Source organism: Salvelinus fontinalis, chromosome 29, assembly GCF_029448725.1.
Source record: "Salvelinus fontinalis isolate EN_2023a chromosome 29, ASM2944872v1, whole genome shotgun sequence".
NCBI lineage: Eukaryota > Metazoa > Chordata > Actinopteri > Salmoniformes > Salmonidae > Salvelinus > Salvelinus fontinalis.
Window position 1 is genome coordinate 45,335,932 of NC_074693.1, and position 8,681 is coordinate 45,344,612.

Here is an 8,681-nt window from a genome sequence, read left to right on the forward strand (position 1 = left end):
AGTAAACATTATTAAAGTGGCATTATTTAAAGTGACTAGTGATACCATTATTAAATCAATTTAATAAAGTGGCCAGTGATATGAGTCTGTACGTTGGCAGCAGCCTCTCTATGTTCGTGATGGCTGTTTGACAGTCTGATGGCCTTGAGATGGAAGCTGTGTTTCAGTCTCTCGGTCCCAGCTTTGATGCACCTGTACTGACCTCCCCTTCTGGATGACAGTGGGGTGAACAGGCAGTGGCTCAGGTGGGTTGTCCTTGATGATCTTTTTGGCCTTCCTGTGACATCGGGTGCTGTAGGTGTCCTGGAGGGCAGGTAGTTTGCCCCCGGTGATGCGTTGTGCAGACCACACTACCATCTGGAGAGCCTTGCGGTTGCGGGAGGGGCAGTTGCCATACCAGGTGGTGATACAGCCCGATAGGATGCTCTCGATTGTAAAAGTTAGTGAGGGTTTTAGGTGACAAGCCAAATTTCTTCAGCATCCGGAGGTTCAAGAGGCACTGTTGCGCCTTCTTCACCAAGCTGTCTATGTGGGTGGACCAATTACCAGTTTGTCCGTGATTTGTACGCCAAAGAACTTTCCACCTTCACCACTACTGTCCCGTCGATATGGATGGGGGTTGCTCCCTCTGCTGTTTCCTGAAGTCCACATTCATCTCCTTTGTTTTGTTGACATTGGGTGAGATGTTATTTTTCTGACACCACACTCCGAGGGCCCTTACCTCCTCCCTGTAGGCTGTCTCTTCGTTGTCGGTAATCAAGCCTACCACTGTGGTGTCGTCCTCAAATTTGATGATTGAGTTGGAGGCGTGCATGACCACGGGTGAACAGGGAGTACAGGAGAGGACTGAGAACGCACCCTTGTGGGGCCCCAGTGTTGAGAATCAGCGGGGTGGAGATATTGTTTCCTACCTTCACCACATTGGGGCGGCCCGTCAGAAAGTCCAGGACCCAGTTGCACAGGGCGGGGTCGAGATCCTGGGTCTCAAGCTTAATGATGAGTATGGAGGGTACTATGGTGTTGAATGCTGAGTCAATGAACATTCTTACATAGGTATTCCTCTTGTCCAGATGGGATAGGGCAGTGTGCAGTGTAATGGCGATTGCATCTTCTGTGGACCTGTTGGGGCGGTAAGCAAATTGGAGTGGGTCTAGGGTATCAGGTAGGGTAGAGGTGATATGATCCTTGACTAGTTTCTCAAAGCACTTCATGATGACAGGAGTGAGTGCTACGGGGCGATAGTCATTTAGTTCAGTTACCTTAGCTTTCTTGGGAACAGGAACAATAGTGGCCATGTTGAAGCATGTGGGGACAGCAGACTGGGATAGGGATTGTTTGAATATGTCCGTAAACACACCAGCCAGCTGGTCTGAGCATTCTCTGATGATGCGGCTAGGGATGCCGTCTGGGCCAGCAGCCTTGTGAGGGTTAACACGTTTAAATGTTTTACTCACGTCGGCCATGGAGAAGGAAAGCCCAGTCTTTGGTAGCGGGCCGTGTCGGTGGCAATGAATTGTCCTCAAAGAAGTTGTTTAGTTTGTCTGGGAACAAGACGTCGATGTCCGCGATGGAGCTGGTTTTCTTTTTGTAATCCATAATTGTCTGTAGACCATGCCACATACGTCTCGTGTTTGAGCCGTTGAATTGCGACTCTACTTTGTCTCTATACTGACGCTTTGCTTGTTTGATTGCCTTGCGAAGGGAATAACTACACTGTTTGTATTCGGTCATGTTTCCAGTCGCTTTGCCATGATTAAATGTTGTGGTTCGCGCTTTGAGTTTTGCGCGAATGCTGCCATCAATCCACGGTTTCTGGTTAGGGAAGGTTTTTATAGTCACAGTGGGTACAAAATCTCCAATGCACTTCCTAATAAACTCATTCACTGAGTCAGCGTATACGTCGATGTTATTGTCGCGGAAGTTAGAGTAGCAGTGGTCCAGTGTTTTGCTTGAGCGGGTACTACAATCAATGTGCTGGTAGAATTTACGCGGCCTTGTTATCAAATTGGCTTTGTTAAAATCCCCAGCTACAATAAATGCAGCCTCAGGATATATGGTTTCCAGTTTACATAAGAGTCCAGTGAAGTTCTTTCAGGGCTGTTGAGGTATCTGCTTGGGGAGGGATATACACGGCTGTGACTATAATCTAAGAGAGTTCTCTTGGTAGATAATGCAGTCGGCATTTGATTGAAAGGAATTCTAGGTCAGGTGAACAAACAGACTTGAGTTCCTGTGTGTTGTTATGATTACACCATGAGTCGCAAATCATGAGGCATACACCCCCCCCCCCCCCTTCTTCTTACCAGAGAGATGTTTGTTTCTGTCGGCGCGACGCATGAAGAAACCCGGTGGCTGTACCGACTCTGACAACGTATCCCGAGCGAGCCATGTTTCCGTGAAACAGAGAATGTTACAATCTCTGAAAGGCAACTCGTGCCCTAATTTCGTCCCCCTTGTTGTCTAGAGACTGGACATTGGCGAGTAATATTTTCGGAAGTGGTGGGTGGTGTGCTCGCCTTCTAAGTCTGACCAGGAGGCTGCTCCGTCTGCTCTCCTGCGACGACAACGTTGTTTTGAGTCGGCCTCTGGGATTAGACCCAATGTCCAGGGTGGAGGTCCGAACAAAGGATACGAGTCGGGAAAGTCGTATTAATACATAAAAAAACGAATTACTGCATAGATTCCTAAGGACTTGAAGCGAGGTGACCATCTGTCGGCGCCATCTTGATTTGGTTTGGGACCAGGCATGACAATGAACAGAGAAGTTGGCTATACAGCCAAACTGATCTGGGATCTGGGACCAGGCTAAAAAACACTCACCTCTCCGGCAATGATGTCTTTGGTGCTGCGAAGGCAGAGGATCTTGTGAAAGGCGAATGTGAGCGCTGCACCCCGGAGGCGAGCAGCGGTGCGGTAATTGACGGCCCACATGAGCGCCAGGGACCAGGAGCGCATCAGCTCCATCAACATTACATTTACATTTAAGTCATTTAGCAGACGCTCTTATCCAGAGCGACTTACAAATTGGTGCATTCACGTTATGACATCCAGTGGAACAGCCACTTTACAATAGTGCATCTAAATCTTTTAAGGGGGGGGTCAGAAGGATTGCTTTATCCTATCCTAGGTATTCCTTAAAGAGGTGGGGTTTCAGGTGTCTTCGGAAGGTGGTGATTGACTCCGCTGTCCTGGCGTCGTGAGGGAGTTTGTTCCACCATTGGGGTGCCAGAGCAGCGAACAGTTTTGACTGGGCTGAGCGGGAACTGTACTTCCTCAGTGGTAGGGAGGCGAGCAGGCCAGAGGTGGATGAACGCAGTGCCCTTGTTTGGGTGTAGGGCCTGATCAGAGCCTGAAGGTACTGAGGTGCCGTTCCCCTCACAGCTCCGTAGGCAAGCACCATGGTCTTGTAGCGGATGCGAGCTTCAACTGGAAGCCAGTGGAGAGAGCGGAGGAGCGGGGTGACGTGAGAGAACTTGGGAAGGTTGAACACCAGACGGGCTGCGGCGTTCTGGATGAGTTGTAGGGGTTTAATGGCACAGGCAGGGAGCCCAGCCAACAGCGAGTTGCAGTAATCCAGACGGGAGATGACAAGTGCCTGGATTAGGACCTGCGCCGCTTCCTGTGTGAGGCAGGGTCGTACTCTGCGGATGTTGTAGAGCATGAACCTACAGGAACGGGCCACCGCCTTGATGTTAGTTGAGAACGACAGGGTGTTGTCCAGGATCACGCCAAGGTTCTTAGCGCTCTGGGAGGAGGACACAATGGAGTTGTCAACCGTGATGGCGAGATCATGGAACGGGCAGTCCTTCCCCGGGAGGAAGAGCAGCTCCGTCTTGCCGAGGTTCAGCTTGAGGTGGTGATCCGTCATCCACACTGATATGTCTGCCAGACATGCAGAGATGCGATTCGCCACCTGGTCATCAGAAGGGGGAAAGGAGAAGATTAATTGTGTGTCGTCTGCATAGCAATGATAGGAGAGACCATGTGAGGTTATGACAGAGCCAAGTGACTTGGTGTATAGCGAGAATAGGAGAGGGCCTAGAACAGAGCCCTGGGGGACACCAGTGGTGAGAGGACGTGGTGAGGAGACAGATTCTCGCCACGCCACCTGGTAGGAGCGACCTGTCAGGTAGGACGCAATCCAAGCGTGGGCCGCGCCGGAGATGCCCAACTCGGAGAGGGTGGAGAGGAGGATCTGATGGTTCACAGTATCGAAGGCAGCCGATAGGTCTAGAAGGATGAGAGCAGAGGAGAGAGAGTTAGCTTTAGCAGTGCGGAGCGCCTCCGTGATACAGAGAAGAGCAGTCTCAGTTGAATGACTAGTCTTGAAACCTGACTGATTTGGATCAAGATAGTCATTCTGAGAGAGATAGCAGGAGAGCTGGCCAAGGACGGCACGTTCAAGAGTTTTGGAGAGAAAAGAAAGAAGGGATACTGGTCGGTAGTTGTTGACATCGGAGGGATCGAGTGTAGGTTTTTTCAGAAGGGGTGCAACTCTCGCTCTCTTGAAGACGGAAGGGACGTAGCCAGTGGTCAAGGATGAGTTGATGAGCGAGGTAAGGTAAGGGAGAAGTTCTCCGGAAATGGTCTGGAGAAGAGAGGAGGGGATAGGGTCAAGCGGGCAGGTTGTTGGGCGGCCGGCCGTCACAAGACGCGAGATTTCATCTGGAGAGAGAGGGGAGAAAGAGGTCAGAGCACAAGGTAGGGCAGTGTGAGCAGAACCAGCGGTGTCGTTTGACTTAGCAAACGAGGATCGGATGTCGTCGACCTTCTTTTCAAAATGGTTGACGAAGTCATCTGCAGAGAGGGAGGAGGGGGGGGGGGAGGGGGAGGAGGATTCAGGAGGGAGGAGAAGGTGGCAAAGAGCTTCCTAGGGTTAGAGGCAGATGCTTGGAATTTAGAGTGGTAGAAAGTGGCTTTAGCAGCAGAGACAGAAGAGGAAAATGTAGAGAGGAGGGAGTGAAAGGATGCCATGTCCGCAGGGAGGCGAGTTTTCCTCCATTTCCGCTCGGCTGCCCGGAGCCCTGTTCTGTGAGCTCGCAATGAGTCGTCGAGCCACGGAGCGGGAGGGGAGGACCGAGCCGGCCTGGAGGATAGGGGACATAGAGAGTCAAAGGATGCAGAAAGGGAGGAGAGGAGGGTTGAGGAGGCAGAATCAGGAGATAGGTTGGAGAAGGTTTGAGCAGAGGGAAGAGATGATAGGATGGAAGAGGAGAGAGTAGCGGGGGAGAGAGAGCGAAGGTTGGGACGGCGCGATACCATCCGAGTAGGGGCAGTGTGGGAAGTGTTGGATGAGAGCAAGAGGGAAAAGGATACAAGGTAGTGGTCGGAGACTTGGAGGGGAGTTGCAATGAGGTTAGTGGAAGATGAGGTCAAGCGTATTGCCTGCCTTGTGAGTAGGGGGGGAAGGTGAGAGGGTGAGGTCAAAAGAGGAGAGGAGTGGAAAGAAGGAGGCAGAGAGGAATGAGTCAAAGGTAGACGTGGGGAGGTTAAAGTCACCCAGAACTGTGAGAGGTGAGCCGTCCTCAGGAAAGGAGCTTATCAAGGCATCAAGCTCATTGATGAACTCTCCGAGGGAACCTGGAGGGCGATAAATGATAAGGATGTTAAGCTTGAAAGGGCTGGTAACTGTGACAGCATGGAATTCAAAGGAGGCGATAGACAGATGGGTAAGGGGAGAAAGAGAGAATGACCACTTGGGAGGAGATGAGGATCCCGGTGCCACCACCCCGCTGACCAGAAGCTCTCGGGGTGTGCGAGAACACGTGGGCAGACGAAGAGAGAGCAGTAGGAGTAGCAGTGTTATCTGTGGTGATCCATGTTTCCGTCAGTGCCAAGAAGTCGAGGGACTGGAGGGAAGCAGTTCCAGAGGCTACCGGAGACCTGGAACTCCACGTGGGTCGTGCGCGCTGGGACCACCAGGTTAGGGTGGCCGCGGCCACGCGGTGTGAAGCGTTTGTATGGTCTGTGCAGAGAGGAGAGAACAGGGATAGACAGACACAGTTGACAGGCTACGCTAATGCAAAGGAGATTGGAATGACAAGTGGACTACACGTCTCGAATGTTCAGAAAGTTAAGCTTACGTTGCAAAAATCTTATTGACTAAAATGATTAAAATGATGCAGTACTGCTGAAGTAGGCTGGCTAGCAGTGGCTGCGTTGTTGGCTTTGTTTGAAAGTGTAGCTCGATAGCTGGCTAGGTAACCTCGGTAACTGGCCAGATAATTAGTCTAAAACTACACAATTGTCTTAGATACAAGGACAGTAAAGACAACTATGTAGTTAGCTAACACTAGCTAGCTAACACTACACTATTCAAATCGTTCCGTTGAAATGTAATAGTTTCTACAGTGCTGCTATTCGGTAGAAGTTGGTTAGCTAGCAGTGTTAGCAGTGTTGACTAGCAGTATTGACTAGGTAGGAGGACGGCAACGCGGTGTACGAAAATAGCTGGCTAGCTAACCGAAAATTACTCTAGACTCCACAGTTATCTTAGATACAAGGACAGCAAAGACAACTATGTAGCTAGCTAACACTACACTAATCAAGTCGTTCCGTTGTTCCGTTGAATGTAATAGATTATACAGTGCTGCTATTCGGTGGCTAGCTGGCTAGCTAGCAATGTTGATTACGTTACGTTACGTTAAAAGGACGAGAAGGATCAAGGATCAAGAAGATTCCCGCCACCAGGGAGAGGCCGTAGGGCAGCCAGCCCTCCAGACTCTGAGAATACTCCTGCAGGGCACGGACCAGGAGTCTCTGGGAATGGGAATACCGGTGAAGGTGGGAAAGGGGGGAAGTAAGAAAGGAGGAGGAGAGGGTGGATGAGAGAAAGAGTGAGCAAAAGATTTGGGGGACAAAAATGTTGGAGGACAGAGGTAGAGTGAACTGGAGACTTTATTATGACTGAATGGAAAAGATAGGCACAGTCTAAAATATTGACAGTGAGATTACCAGTGCGTACTATAGTCCAATCTATGCCAAATAAATCTATACAGTAGGCCTACATAGCACCCAGACAGGAATGTGAGACAAACGAGTCATTGTGTAACTAGTAAATCCAGTTAACGCCATTAGGGGAATGAGGAAAGCTGCTAGCACGTATCACGACACACGTAGCCCTAGCATGACATTCAAATAAACAGCTAGAGGTGGTGGAAACAATACAGCCACTCATTAATATCGCAGTTGAGGAACTCAAAACTTAATTGCATTTCATCTGAAATGTAATTTAATGTGGCTGTAATAAGCGCCCGCATTGAACTGCACTATCAGCACTTTTGCGTTTTACTGATGTTCGATGCTAATTTGGGGTATGTTAGGTAGGAGGAGCGGGGAAATTAAGCCCAAAGTGTGGCAGTTGGAAAATAACTGCATATTTCTGGGCCAAAGTGCGACCATGGTACACACTGGCTAATCTGGAGGATTAATATGGGTTTCACCATCGAAAGCTTTGTAATCTTCTATGTTTTCATAAACAGTTTCAGACTAGTGTGAAATGGGATAGTGCTTCCCAGAGTACTTCCCAAATGGCACCCTATTCCCTGCAGAGTACACTACTTTTTACCCAATTCCTACGGGCCCTGGACAAAAGTAGTGCACTACATTGGGAATAGGGCATTATTTGGAACGCATCCCCAGTTTCTCAGCCAGCATGCAGGCCGAATGAAGACTGCCAATGTTAGCTGAATCAGCAGAAAATAAAGAACGAAAGCAGATTTTAAGTGTATTTACAGGCCCCACAAAGCCGGTGACCATGATGATGAGGAGGGAGAAGATGGCGACCAGCATGCGGGTCTGGTAGAACCTCCAGAAGACACGGGACAGGGATGCCTCTTCTTTTCCCTTCTGTTTCAGCTCATCATGGCACAGGCTCTCCAGTCTGACCATAGGGTAAGAGTAAGAGTGAGAGAGAGAGAGAGAGAGAGAGAGCGAGAGAGAGATTAGGATTAGGAAATTTGAGACCACTGACTCAGCAATAGTTGCTCTTAATCACAGATCTAGAACCAGATTAGCCTTCACCCAGTGCTAGCCTTTTCCTATTCGAGGGATGACAAAAACCCCTGACCCTGTATCAATGGTTACGGAAAACGTATGCCTACTCTGCATAATCATAATACATTTACATTAGCTTCTTGAAACAATCCATGTAAGCGTACTGTAAACCAAGATAGGCATGATGAAGAAAGTCAATGGTAGACCTACAGTAAATCTTTCCAAATTAGTATGCACTACGCAGACATAAAGTAGGTGAGGTGATAGATCAGCTAATATTAAGTTGGTGATTGAAATTAGCATTTTTGGAGGACAAATTATAATCTTTACACAAACGCACGTTTCTTACCAGTATTTTACACTAAATTAGACTCATTATGTGGAAAACCGTCGCCAAAGAACTGCAGATCGCTTAATTTGTTTTTGTATTAATAAAGCGACTTAAAGATTTTACTTCCAATGAAAAGCACTACATAAAATAAATCCATTATTATTAAACGTTGTGGTTCAGTTTGATTACAGTAACAGGCAACGAGCCCAATGGGAGATGAGAATGGATGACGCGTAGGATAATTGCAGTGTGAGCAATACACGCCAACATGCTAAATATGTGCTAATGCACTCTTTTACCACCGTGTAAATCCCCATGAAGAGAGAAAAGACCTTAATGACCAATTGGCTTGAAA

General features: G+C 48.8%; 1 pseudogene; it reads right to left on the bottom strand.

Annotated features, from left to right (window-relative positions):
* Positions 1-7,890, bottom strand: part of LOC129827296 (ATP-binding cassette sub-family C member 5-like) — a 40,988-nt pseudogene extending 33,098 nt beyond the window's left edge.
* Between the last annotated feature and the right edge of the window lie 791 nt (positions 7,891-8,681).